The sequence below is a fragment of the Corvus hawaiiensis genome, chromosome 2, assembly GCF_020740725.1.
Source record: "Corvus hawaiiensis isolate bCorHaw1 chromosome 2, bCorHaw1.pri.cur, whole genome shotgun sequence".
NCBI lineage: Eukaryota > Metazoa > Chordata > Aves > Passeriformes > Corvidae > Corvus > Corvus hawaiiensis.
This window is the reverse complement of record NC_063214.1, coordinates 117,523,989-117,538,340: the sequence shown is the minus strand read 5'-3', so window position 1 is coordinate 117,538,340 and position 14,352 is coordinate 117,523,989. Positions and strand designations below refer to the sequence as shown.

At 40.1% G+C, this 14,352-nt stretch overlaps 1 long non-coding RNA gene across 4 annotated transcripts in view; it reads left to right on the top strand.

Annotated features, from left to right (window-relative positions):
- Positions 1 to 14,352, top strand: part of LOC125318965 — a 126,093-nt gene that overhangs the window by 15,521 nt on the left and 96,220 nt on the right. The gene's annotated exons all lie outside the window — the stretch shown is intronic.

The following is a 14,352-nucleotide window of genomic DNA, read 5'->3' as shown; positions in this document are numbered from 1 at the left end:
GGAAAAGTCCATACTGGGCAAGTATGTGCACTCAAGATCCCAAAAGGAAGTGTACAGAGGAAACCAGATTCTGTATTCTATTCAGTGAGGTTTTTAGGGGCCCTCCTCATGAATATCCCAGTGCAATTAGCCAGAAAAGAGTTTGTCAGAAAAATCTGATGAATTTTTTATGTGGAAATATGCCCATGTGGTATCTTTTTCAAGCAATTTCACAAATAATTAAAAAAAAAAAAAAATTCAATTTTGGAAAATGTTTCAGAAGAATAAGATGGTGCAAAAAGAAACTGCATATTTTTCTTGAAATTTGATTTCATTTTTTTATATGTGTTCTGTTAGTAAAAATGTGATGAAACTTTCAGCACAGAGAAAGAAACTTTAAGCAGAAAGAAGAGCAAAGCCTTCAGTGTGTATTGAATTGCTACTGTCATTAATGATTTTCAAAACTGAATAAAACTTAGATGTTTTATGAATTAATGGGAGTAGTTATATTTAATTCCTGAATAACCGATTTCCTATATTTCCATTTGTTAAATATTATAAGAACAGTATATATGAACTAAAGTTAAGAATTTATAAAAAATAGTTGAAAATTCCTAGCTACTCTCTTTCAAAGAAACAAATTTCAGTGGTTTTATTCCATGGGAAAGTTCCTTTTAGAGTAAAACTTCGTTGAAAAATACAGAATTTCCCATGAAATAAATGCTAGATTTTGAGAAACTTCACAAAAAAGCCATGAAAAAGTTCAGTTGCCTGCTGGAGAATGGGAGTTGAGTCCTGAAATCTCTGGGCACTAATGAGAGGCTTCTTGTCTGGATGAGAAAGAAAAGAGAAATCCCATCATTGGGAACTGGAATGTCCCTGGAGGTATCACAATGTGCTCTTTGAAATGCTCATCCCATTGGTCATGTTTGGAGCCCAGAATTTTTGGTGGGATGTTTGGGGCAAATGGAGGTTATGACACCCAGGTCAAAATCCTACTGGCTTGAGAGAGAGGGTGCTTGTGTGGGAATGCTGCTATCCCAGCTGATTTAGGGCCCTCTCATCTTCTCCTGCCATGGGAGTCTTAAAAGGTTTGGGAAACATCTGCCAGATGTGTTCTGAGTGTGGGGGATCCCTCCTCAGCGCAGGGAGAGGTTCCTAAATGGATTGTGAATTTTCTCCCTTTATTTCCCATCCGAGGTGTCACAGCAAGCGGGGGATGTGGGGCTGCTCATCGATGTGTTGTTCTGTGGTGCCCGCAGCTGAGTTTGACTGGATGTGGGTTCTTTCCAGTCCTGTATTGCCATGTTTTTGTTGGAAACCTGTTCCTTCAAACCATGTCTTCATCAGTATTCCAGGGCATTGCTCCAGTCCTGCTCCTGCCTTCTCCCCCAGGAGTTTTCCCCCGAAATGCAGAGGTTTCTCCTGGATATCTGGTCTCTGGCAGGATCTGCTGTCAGTGGTTTCTGTTCTTCCAGAAAATTGCCTCCTGGAGCTGGGGTAGGAGACTGAGTAGAACACAAACCACAGAGAAATAACCTGTGGGTTAATCCAAACACAGAGCTGAAGTGGTGGTGGCTGTAAAATCCATACGGCAGGTTAGAAAAACAGTGAGAGCAATGCCATTTAAAACAGTGTCAGTGTGCCTGGGGTGGTGGAAGGAAGGTTGCTACTTACAAGCTCCTGGAGAGAGAATAGAGTTACACAGGATTTTGGATGGTTTTCCCTGTATCTCCTGCAGTTTAGGTAAATGCTGACTAGAACTGGAGGATGAACACTTGTATTCCTGGCTGAAAAGACTGGGAAACAGAGGCTCCCAGCTCCACTGGGATGTGCTGGTTGCAGTGTGGGTACAGTCTTGATCTTCAGTAGATTGAGAAAACCCATGTTTGCAGCATAGTAAAGCAGGGACTGTCATGGAATCAATTGCAGTAAAGGAAGGCTACAAATTCTGGCCCTGCAGTGCTGTCCTTCCTCACAATCTGCCCTTCCAGTGCTTCTATTCAGTAAGTTCAGGTCTGAGGAGGTGCCTTGCTTTTCTAAACAATAAATTTTTCTTGCACTTCTTATCATTCTTATAATGGCTTTTTGTAGCACCCAGCTTCTTTCTTCAGCTGGAAATAGGGCTATTCTAAGTGTAATTTTGAGAAGTACAACTTAAGAAATTTTAACTGACACCACAATGCAGTATGTGTTCAGTGTCAGCAGTATTTGGTGTGTCACAAAATATTCCTTTGGTGGATTTTATTCTGTCTGTCTAATGTCTGTGTTGCTGTCCCGACCCTTTTGCCATCAGTCAGGCTGATTTAATCAATTTAGAAAACAGGGGAGCACTGGAGGAGTAGTATGTCAAACCAAGCAAAAGCAGAAGTGGATCTCAAAACTCTATACATCATCTCTAGAGATCTCCTACATCATAGATAATGGCTCTTCATGATCCTTGTGAATTCAGAGGTGTTGGCAGGTGAGTTTTAGCTTGTTCAAATTTAAGAAACGATGTTATGCAATATATAGAGCTTGAGAGATTTCTGAAAGAAGGAATGTGTTAGTAATGACCTTGGGTTATTTCATTTATATGAGGAGCATCCTGCTGCGAAGGTGCTATCCTTTGTAGTACTTTTTTAAATAACATCAGTATTTTTTACAGTATGATACGCCCATGTTCTTCTTTTTCAGCAAGAAGCCTGTGCCTGATTTAATGTAGAGGATAGCTCAGAGAAATGCATTTCAGGGTTTCTTAGCAGTGGGCTTTTTGCAGTGGAGCAAAACGGAGCTAACAACGTTTTATCTAGAGATAAATGTATGAGACCCATTTTAATTGGCTGAGTGTCATTATGGGTGCAAAAATCCAAAGAGTCACAACTGAATTAAGTAAATCACCTCACCACATCTTTTGATTTTAAGCCTTAATGCTTATCACTTCTAGATTGGTCCCCATCCACCATGTCCTTTAAGGACTGCAGAGCAAAGACGACCCAGCCAGCAGTGATGGCAATCCATGGCTTTTGCTTGGACAGGTCTTCCAACCCTAAGGAATTACAGGCAATTGGGGAAAAGTGTAACTAAGAAGAAAGTTGTTGGGTTTTTGCTAGAGGATGTATTTGTTTGAATTGACTCAAATTTCTTCTTTCTTCTATTTTGCTGCAAAATATTACTGCCACATGTTATGTCCTTTGGAGTGTGATCCAACAATCAGAGTAGGAAATAGAAGGGTGATTTAAATGCCGTAATGAAAACAAAACTCTCTTTAAATGCCAGTATAGGGAATCTCCCAGTGGAACTTCTGCTGGACTCCCTGCAAAAATGGTCCAGCCCCATGGAAAAAATGTAGCTGAATATGATTATGCAAAAGAGTAAGGGATTTCCACCTTTGATCACTGGCTGATCATAAAATACTGAATAAAATATTAAAAAGAGTGGTAACAGTGGATTTAGGACTGCAGTGTTATAATCAGTGAGAAGCACAGTACTTTGCCATCCTGGCAAAACGCAATGCATCTTTATTTTTTTCCTTTCTTAACCAAGGAATGCAGCGTGTTTGACAGCTCACAGCCTGAATGGGTTTGCCTTACACGAGGAAAAAATAAACATATGTGGGGTGTGGAGGTGGTGTTGTTTCCGTTTAATTTGTGGTGGGGTGGTGTTGTTTCTGCTTAATTTGTGTAAGGTTAAAAGCAGGTATTTGGGAAGTTATTTGCTGTCATTTAGAAGGTGTTACAGGGAGGTCTTGAACAGGAAATTGTGAAAAAAAGTTTGTATGCCTTTGAATTAATCCTTTATAAATAGGTGCAACCAGAGGAGTTGAATAAAGGCTGGGATTTATTTGCACAGGAAAGTAAATTATGCATGTTATATGTATAAAAGGAAAGGAGAAGAGCCATGTGGCAGGGAAAATGTGAGATGTTTCTGTAAAAGGCTGTTTTTTACTTTTGCACAAATGTGGCACCGTGTTGACAGCGTGCGTGACATCATGTGATGTGTATGATGTCAGCAACTTGGTGTCATGCAATTGTGTATTTTAACTTGCATTTCAACAAGAAAAAGACAAACTCTTGGGTTTTCTTTAAAATGTGAAACATAACGACTCCAAATTAAAAGGCAAATAAAAATAGCCCACAGTCCCCACCAAAATGTCTTGCTCCAGTTTGGGGGAAGCTGGTCTCCATCACCCAGCACAGGGAGGCAGATGTAGGTGCCAAGGAAGGGATGCTCTTCTCTCTGCTTTGTGCTGAGACAATTTCTCTGGTTTTAATGACATTTCTCCTTCTCCTGCCCAGTGAGATCAGAACCGGTATCCAGCTTAGAATGGCAATATGTCGAGGAAGTTGCTTGTAGTTAATCCATAAAGTAATTCTCTTTCTTAGACATTTATCTCTTCTGCAGTACTGACTTGGGTGATAATGAGAGGGAAAAAAAGCACCCTTCGGGTAAGAAAGTGAATTTTTTCATTTCACACTGCTTCTGAAGAGCTTCCTGGTGCTCTGCTGGCAACAGAATGGTAATTTTCCACTCTGCTACTTCTCAATGTAAGACTGAAAATTCTGTTAATGGTGAGCTGTTATGTTAATTAGTTAATCATTTAATTGTTTCTAAAAGCTGTTTCTACTAGTGCAAGGTAAAGAGATATAAATCTAGCTATGCATATTTATTTATAAATCTGGAAGAGAAGAGGGTTTATACCTGGATGTATGTTTCTAATTGGAGAGATTTTCTAAGAACCTGATTTACAGAGAAAAGATATTGACAACAGACTTTAAGCTTTTTCCTTTTGGGAACTCAAAATCACTAATTACTCTTCAGTCCTGCCTCTTGATTTCTTTATTTTTATTGGCCTTTTTGGGGAAGAGAACATAAAATAACTCAAGTATGCTGTGCTTTAGTGGTTCTAACTGATTATAGTTCTGCACTTAATTAATGAGAAATTATGGTAAATAACTCCTACTGTTCGGCATTCATTGAAAAAAATTCCTGGAAATAATGGAGACCAGATGAGAGAGAGAGAGAGAATTGAAACTCAAAAGTGGGCTGGTGGGGCAGCTGCTTTCCCAGAAGCCATGTTCTATAACCCCATATATGCTTCTTACAGGTTATTTATTTAGGAAGTAGAAACTTTTGAAAGGAAAAATCTGTACTGAAGAGGTTAAAGTCTGATCTTACATCCCTATTGTGTATGACAGCCTCACCTTTTAGTCTCCAAAGTGTGGCTGATCTTTCGAGGTGCTCCGCAAATGGGTAGCTTGAATTTGTGGTGGCAGGGGAATTCCTTTGGAATCCAGGTGATCCCCATGGGTTGTGTGATTCCTGATGAGGGGATACAGGGTAGCTGTGTGCTAAAGGAGCACAAAAATGTAGGTATGAGCTAAGAGTTTTTATAGATTGTAGGTAGAGGAGTAATGTTAGGTTTTTAAAAACACTGAGTGTATCCCAACTACCTCAGTCATAACCTGGTGCTGAATGTTCTATAGCATCACAGCACATGATGCTCTTTGGGTGTTACAAGAAAAAAATACCATCACCAGAGCACACTCCATCTTCCTTTAGTGTTTTAAATTTCACCACTGAGTTTTTTTCATGAGGCTCTATTGAACTGAGCTGTGCCTGTGAACAGCACGGGTAATTAAGCTATATCTGAAGTGTATTCAGGCTCCAGAGATACGCTACATTCAATAAGTTCACAGTGCATTCTTGAAGTAAATGAAGCAAGATTTCTGCAGTCTACTTGCTGAAAAAATGCATTATGTATTGCCAGCTAGCTCTACCAGCCAGGTTTAAGCTGTTCATACACTGCTTTGTTTGTCTTACTTGTGACTTTATCACTTTACAGAGTAAATTACAGATGTCTGAAAATGAAAAACCTCCCAAATGCCTGTTGAGAAAATTTAGGATAGAAACCAACATGAGTGGGCAGTTTAGGAGTTCGCTCCTGTTATATCATTGAATAAAATCGGTTTGATGTCTTTAATGAAATGAGACAGTCTGAAGGCAGAGAATAGCTCATGTTTACACTGTGGGAGCATTGGAGAAACCGTCTGTTTCCAAATTCAGGGTACAAATTGTTTTGCAGCTCAGGGTCAAGAAGAAAATACCCTCTTTTTCCCCTCTCCATATCCTGCAGGATGCTATGGAACAATTAAGTTCATTGGGGGTGGGGGGGCAGGATTAATCCTCTTGCGGAAACATCTGGAATTGGTAAATAACTGAGGTAGGAGACCCTCTTAGAACAGAATATGAAGGATTTCCACAGTGGAACAAACCAGCTTTTATTCTTTCCTTTTCTCCTGTTCTCAGCTCTTTGTTAAGTGACAGATTTTAAGACCTGAAACATAGAAAAAGCGTGTCTGTGCTTAAGGGGGAGATAGGAAGGAAGAACTTCAGCCAAAATGAACATTATAGACCAGACAGAGGATATGCTTATTCAGGATGGGATGAAAGAAGAAAATACCTCTCATGGCATGAGACCATTTGAACTTTCAGATACCTGGAAATAACACTGGTAATGACAAAAGACAGTGGAAGTTTCTTCTAGAAAGTAGAAAAGCAGGGGGTGGATGGAAGGGCTGGTTTGTCTCAGAAGGACATTTCCCCAAACACAAGTTAAAAATCATGAGTAAATGGGAGATACCTGCTGCTGACTCGGAACCAACACCTCTTTTTGTCTTTGTTCCTCTGTCATGGTTTTCAAAATGTGTGTAACAGATATATATTCAAAAGTGCTATTTTTTATAGACCCTTATATATCCTGCCTGAGAAGTTACTTCAGAGCAGAAAACCTGAAACTTCCTGAGCCTCAGGCAAAGTGGAGCGATATATGATAAACTCCTCTGCAACTGTAATTTTACATGGCTTATTTGGCTCGTGCTTATTATGATTTCTGCCTGGTTTTCTGATGAGTCCAAACAGAAGAGGCTGATTCTGTGGTAATGTTCTCTTCCAGCAGAGGGTAATAGATACACCAATACAATAATTCTTCTGCAAGAAAATTATTTGTCTTGATGTTTTTGCATCAAGGCTGAGAGGAAGCAAACCGACTGTGTCTCAGCTGATGTTTTGAACTGACTGAGACCTGCCTGCCAGACTTAAGGAATTTAATAAATGGGACTTGTGTGGTAGATATTATACTATTAAGCTTCCCGCCTATCTCCTGCCAAAAGCAATTTCAATTAGAGTGCTTTATTTCCAGGACTTCCCCCACCCCAACCTTCTCCTCAATGTATCTGTATTCGACAGTGGTGTTATTTTGTAAATATATGCACGAGTTTAGCACAAACTAAACCAGAACTGGCTGTGCTGGAGAAGTGAGAGTTCCCTTCAGGCATCTAATAAAATCCCGTTTTTCCCCAAGAAATTATGATTTTTTTTTTTCTGCTGAAAACTCACAGTATGTGGCATCAGTGATAAATTGACTTGATTTACTCTAGATTTGTTAAATAACATTTTATTTCTATTGAAATCGTAATGTTGGATGCAACCTGATTCTTTCTAAATTACTCTGTTCTCAAACTTCTATCAGCATGTTTAATATAAATTGCTATTATCAAATTAAGATGTTACAATTTAAGAGTGTCTAAAACGTTTTGGGGTTTTTTTTTCTGTCATATGTAAAGTAAATATTGTGACAGCTGTCTTACTGCAGATGTCTTCATAATCCTCCTGGTAGGATTTCATATTAATGAGACTTTTTCTGCCTGTAGGTTTGATTTCATGGATGTAGGGCTGCTGCTGGGTCCCTGCACTTGCCACTATTTGCTTGAATACAACACCAGCCTATAAATGTGCTCCTCTGCCTGGGAGCTGACTCAGGCCAGGACTAGAAAATTGTTGTGTGTCTTCAAAAGACTGTGAGGACATAAACACAGTCTCCTCACGAATATCTGAACCATTAGAGCATCTAATGCATAAGGCACAAAACACAGCCCCAGCTGGCCCCTTGCACTGGCCCAGGGATTTCTATTTGATTATTGACGTGGCTTTTGTGAGCCACTTCAGCCAAATTTCCAGCTCAGATGTTTGGGTGAGATGTGGATGTGAGACTCGAAAGCCACCTAAGACTACGGTCTGTCTCCTTCTCCCAGAAGCTTTGCTTGAAGCATTCCAGGAAAGAAAAATAATTCTCCAAAGGGTTTTCTGATCCTCCAGAGACTGATTGGTGTGACATCGAGAAAGAGCAGTTAGCTGTAGTTACTCCTTATAAATTCAGGAGAGGGTGAAGTCAGTTCTCTGTTTAACAGTAATTTTATTTAATATTGCAGTAAAGAGTGCTCTTTTTTGTGATGCCTTTAAAAAGTGCTATAGAAATGGAAGAGTATTTTATATTCTCAGAGATACAGCAAAATGCATAGAAACAATTTCTCTTTTTCCAGGTTTCACATCCCATTAGATGTGAGGGAGACTTAAGTAACCTCTTTTAAGAAAACTGGGCATTTCAAAAACACTCAAGAACCAGAAAAGGACTTCAGAATAGAGCAAACAAAAATGAAAGAATATAGCAGCTATTTCAAAAGTGCAGCCAAAAATAAATTCCTGTCAGGAGTATCCAACCTACTCAGCCTCAATCTGTGGGGCAAGGAAGGATGCTGACAACTAAAACTTACAGCAGCTGAAAACCAGAAGTAGCTAATAAAGCAAAATTATTAGCTGTGGTTTGCTATGATGCTTTAACCCCCCCAAAAAAGGCTGACCCAACAAACTAAAATTCCTTGTCGCCATCTACAATCTTTTTACATTACCACTAACACTTTAGCTAATAATTAGGAATTCCTCTGGTTTTCACTGTCACTGTATGAATCATTTGGTTTAAATGTGGGTACCTTAAGTGAGTCTGAATGACTCTGCTGGAATCAGCAAATTAAGTAGACCATTCAATCTTCTCAGCAGCATTTACCTGGCTAGAGGAAACCTGGTGCAGACATTTTGAATGTTAATGGGAGACTTGTAAAAATGAAGGTTCTTCTCACTTTTGTAAAGGTCAGCAGAATGAATGGCACAATTCACATCACCTGAAAAAATGAAAACATCTTGCAAAGTGTCAGAAGTGCAAAAAAATTAGTGTTGGAATGAATAAACATGTGAAGGAATTAAGTGAAATGGGCACAGAATTTGCTTTGGGTCTAGGGATGAGCAAGCAGTGGGATCTGTATAAGGAAATCAGTTGAAAATGTGGAGATAAACCTAGATTGGGAAAGCTAGTTCTAAATAGATAATTGGTCTGTAATATCTTCATTTCCCCCTCCCCTTTACTGAATATGGGGTCATTGGTCAACCAGCATTTTTAATGAGTATACATTACACACTTTAAAGAATCAGTTGTGAGGCACAAATAAAGAAAATCCTGTGAATGGACTCTAATGGTAAAATACGTAATACTCATAACTACTAAATGTTGAAAATCCCACCATTTTTGCATTGGTAATAAAGTAGGTGAGCTTGGAAACTACATAAAATAATTAAACATGGGGTGCATTGAACTTCTGTTTAAGTATCTCCTTTGAAGTAGTTGCTATTCTTTTGCTTAATTGAAAAAAAAAGAACTTGCTCTGCTTATTTTCTGAGAGGTCCCTACGTGTGTTGCATTTCCCAACATACTTGTGTTTTCATGATTTTTTAAAATTATTTGCTTGAATGGTTCATTTCTGGGTTTTTTTTCTCTCAGTTTTTCTTCCATGCAACTGCTTCAGTACCATTTTCCTGCCTCCCTGGCCCCAGGCTCAGCAGCATCTGTAGGTCAGCTGAGTTTTGTGCAGACTGGTGAGGAATTGCTGTAGGCAGCAGAGTTTTGTGTGGAAGGAAATGCTACAACTGTTTTATGGGAGCAGATTACATTTCTCACCTGAGGGGCTACCAGTGGTTAAATTGGTTCTGTCGAGCTGTCTGTGGGTTCAGAGCCCTGCATTTATTCAAAGTGCTCTTAACCAAAACCAGCATTTAACTTCTTTGCTTATTGGAAGACTTTGAGCCCATCTGCTCCAAATGGGTCTTTAGATATTGTTATTAAAATATCAGCAAGGGATATCACTCAAGACTGGAGTGCTCTTGCTCTGATTTCTGTGAAAACACAGACAAGGAAATATTCCCTGCCCCAAAGAAATGAAATGGGTAAGACAAAGCAAACAGAAGTGTCTGGAAGGGAATGAACTTGGTTGCAGTCACACAGTGAATAAGTCCTTGGCACACCTCAAGGTCTCTTGAATTTTGTGTGGTTGATTTTTTTTTTTAATAAATGCAAGTGATTTGAAATGGTATCCACAATGTCAGAAATCCCCTTTTCATCTCTTGTTATTGGTCCATAGCTGGAAATACCCTTTCTGTCACCTGAAGTGATCGCACTGACCTGCTGCACTCCCTAATCCCTATCACCTGCCCCTCTTCCTTCACCTACCCTGTGATGTAGGAAAGGTGTGAAAGAATAGAGCATTTGTTACCTTGCATCAACAGCTATTTATCAGAGACAAATGAACTCCAAAGTGAGGAAAAAAGGAGATACTTCACAGTAGCTTCATTTATAGAGGTGGTAGCTTCTTCTGAAGACCAGGAATTTGGTCTATTGTTGTTAATAATGAACAGATCGAGCTATAAATCAGTTTTCCTAATGTCACAGATTGTAAGAGGAATAAAAACAGTGGAGACCACAGACATACTGTGTTTTTATATTGCTTTTTCATCTGGTTTCCAGTTACCTTTTCTACATATTTGTTTCCTCACCGTCTTCCTGTCTCCCATGGTGGTATTTTGAAGTGCTACTGGACTCCTTTATGTAGGAGGCCTCCACCAAGGCAACTGAGTGAAGCTGTAGAAGAAGTGCCACCAGCTCTGCTTTCTGATGGGACACAAAGATCCCTCTGCTTTCAACCCAGCTGCCTCCCCCTCTCCTTCATACTTGGCACCTTATCTCCTAAATTATGTGGAAAAAATCGTAATTAGTACTGTTGGGAATGCATGTGCACACACATACACACACACACACATATGCACATACATATATATATATAAGTTAAAGCTTTTTTCTTTATAGTGATTAGGTCCCTGTTTCAAAAGGCACTTTGGGGTCTCACTCATGCAGAAAGTCGTGAGAAACGACCACAACATGAAACAACAGCAAAGCTCCAGGCAGTACTGCAGATTCAGGTGCTGAATTTGTGTTCACACACCATGAAACCAATCCTGCACGGTGTAGTCATTATTGTCCCCCTATTGGCGTGTTCTGTCACATCAGCTGACTGGTTCTGCCTCGTTTACAAATAATCTTTCTTTGGTAAAATAACCTACTTTTTCTGCATTAATATGAGGCTCCATCTGCAGCAGTGGGTTCATTCAGGCATTGCAAAATGTGTAAGTGACCATTTTCAAATTCAGTAGCACCTTGAGGGGTAAGTTAGGGTCAAAGTCCCATTATACAGGCACTGTAAAAACTCACAGGAGTTTTTCCTTGACAGGAAATTTCTCTTATCTAAGTATTCAAGAATAGCCAAATTTAGGAGGTGAAATAGTGGTGCAAAGTCCCATTATACAGGCACTGTAAAAACTCACAGGAGTTTTTCCTTGACAGGAAATTTCTCTTATCTAAGTATTCAAGAATAGCCAAATTTAGGAGGTGAAATAGTGGTGCAGAGAAGAAAATAATTTGCCAACATCATTTTGCAAGACAACAGAAACGATAATAAATTAAACCATAGTCCTGATTGAGTGTCTTATCCAGAACCACTGTTGTGTTCCATAATTAAACAATAAGACTTAATATTATATTTAGTAGAAGACAAGGAAGAAAGTAGAAGTGTACACCTTAAACCACCTTTCTGCTTTTTGTGGTGCTCTGGACTTTTCTTTCCTGCTGTTTGCCTAATATCTGGGCAAAGAGTTGACTTGAGAAATGTGGACTTTTATTCTGCCCCAGTTATGGACTTTTAAATCTTCCTATCCTTTCCATCATGGAGACTTTTGATTGCCTATTTACTCTGCCCCTTCTGACCAGAGGAGGTCATTTAGGCTCCTTGCCCCTGCTGCTCCTGGGCAGGGTGTTTTTCACCTTGCTTTTTGTATTGCCTTGTGTGGATGGTGCTTTGTACTGCAACACCTCCACTCTGAGCCAGCTGCTGGTCCTTTACCTTGTTCTGTGCAAGGGTCTGTGCAGAGCATGGTTTTTTTCCTATAAGTTTATCTCCTCTTGCTGTCTGCATGCCTTTCGCAAGGTTGGATCTCGCCTGTCTGCTTTACAAACCAGAACCTCTCCTGTTGGCTGGAGTAAATGAGCCACAAATGTGCCTTTAATGAATGAACTTTTAACAACTCCAAGTTATGTGTTGATGTGTGAGTTCTTGGGTCAGTAACATGAGCATGCAGCTCATATTTTGCTGCTTAACTTCTAGTCCAAGCCTCTATTCTGTCACAGGAGTCACGGCAGTTCATAGTTGGCTTTGTGTTTACTCCTGTCAAAAGCGTGTGTCTTCTATGTCCTTTCTTCCCAACAAGACAGCAAAAGCTCCACCTTTCTTTTCTCTGTCCTGCTCCCTGTGAGTAGGTTTGTTTATGGGCTTCATTGTTGTTACTCTTGCTCCAGTGCATGAGCAGATTTGTAGACTCAGAAATGTAAATGCTGCTTTGTTTGCCTGTTTAATCATAAATTTTGTTCTGGTGTGTGTTCTGCCTGGCTGACCATTGGTGCTGTGCTTCTCATATATTTGTTAGGGAGTAGCAAAAGAGCCAGAGTCTCTGAAACTACACTCACTCCTTGCCAGGGGCATTATTTGCAGAGATGCTGCAGGTTCTGCTCCTCTCCATTTAAGCACGCACACAGGCTGGTTTCTTGGCCTCTTCCATTAAACTGTTCCATTTAGGGCTTTGCAGTTTTACAATATAGCAGGAGAAATTAAAGGGTCCTGATGAGTGGAGTCCTTCCTTACTGTTTTCTGTAGCTCCTTCCTCACTAAAAGAGAATGGCTGAAACAACACAGGAATGAATTAACAGTGGAGGGGATGGCAACAACAGGAACAGGACTACAAAGCAGTGAGTGTGAAGAATTTCAGGGTAACAGCATTGACAATGCCTGAGTTAGGAACTGGAGGATTTAGGAGGAGAAATGTTCCTCTGCAGAAGATCAAGATGTCCCTATGTATTCTGTTTCTTGTCCTGTGTTTAACATTGATAACACTAGAAGGAAATCCCTGTTTTCTCTTTCATCTACAATTAGACATGCTGTATTTCACTTACAAGTACCTTTCAAGTAACGAAAGCAAAACAAACCCCTTTTTGATTACTCCTGTCTTTGAATGCAGATTTTTTGGTTTCAGACACAGAGTGATACAGCCATCTCCATGAGCACTGTCCTTACACCTTATGAATCCTGAGGGCTTTTTTTGCAAGAAAGCAGCTCTAGAGATAGATTGCCTTGTTTCCAGCTCATGAACTCAGCTATGCTGATCTTCCCACTGATGGCATTTTAAGTTCTTCTCCTGGTACATATGTTTTGATACTTGCATGACATCTGCTAGTACAGAAAACCAGGTGTGGTGTGACGAAGATATGGACTATGTTACTTGGCAAGTTATATAATCCTAAAATCTGTCATAGGAACATAAAGTATTGGAATTTAAAGATGGAGTATTTGTAAGTCTAGACTAGGTGTTTGCTTTTGTTTAGAATAAGTGTTTGGATGTTTTCACAAAATGACTGGTATTATAGACATTCTGTTAAACCCTTCAGCTTTCCCACTTGGTTGCTTCATGAAATTCCCCAAAGTTTTCCCATCACATAACATGGTGGGCTTTTCTTTGGCAGCTCTGTTGGGCTACACTTTTCTTCAGAAAAACTAAGTCTTTGGGAAATGGCATCCAGGCAGGATGCAGGGAAATAGGAGATCTCTGTATCTTCTCTTCCTGGTGTAAACCAAACCCTGGGCTTCATTACTGCACCTTTGGAGAAATGTAAGAGAAGCAGTTGCTAAAATTGCCAAGCAAACCCAACGTGTGATTGCTGCGACGTTTGACTTTGTCAGCCGTGAAGACAAGCATGTTCTGAGACTGGACGTGTGCTCTTGCATGGATTAGGGAATAGGTACAAAAGATGGCATGGTTTCACAAACTGAAAGGAAGGGGAGCTCTATAAAAAGCAGACAAGCCTAAACAGCAGGGTTAAATGTGAGCTTTGAGGGGTAAGGTGAGGGGGAAGCTGAAGTTCTCAGCTTGCAGCACCAGCAGCAGTTGCACATTAATGAACCATTTTGCTTGGGTGTGTTGTGCTGCCTGTGTCAGGCTCTGCAGCTCCTGCTGGTTCCCCAGAACAGCAGAGACACCTCCCTGCCATTGCCTTGGCACCAGCCAGGCTCCCAGCATAACTGAGGAGCATCACAAGGGTTGTCCAGGCAGCAGTCCAAGAGGATGCAG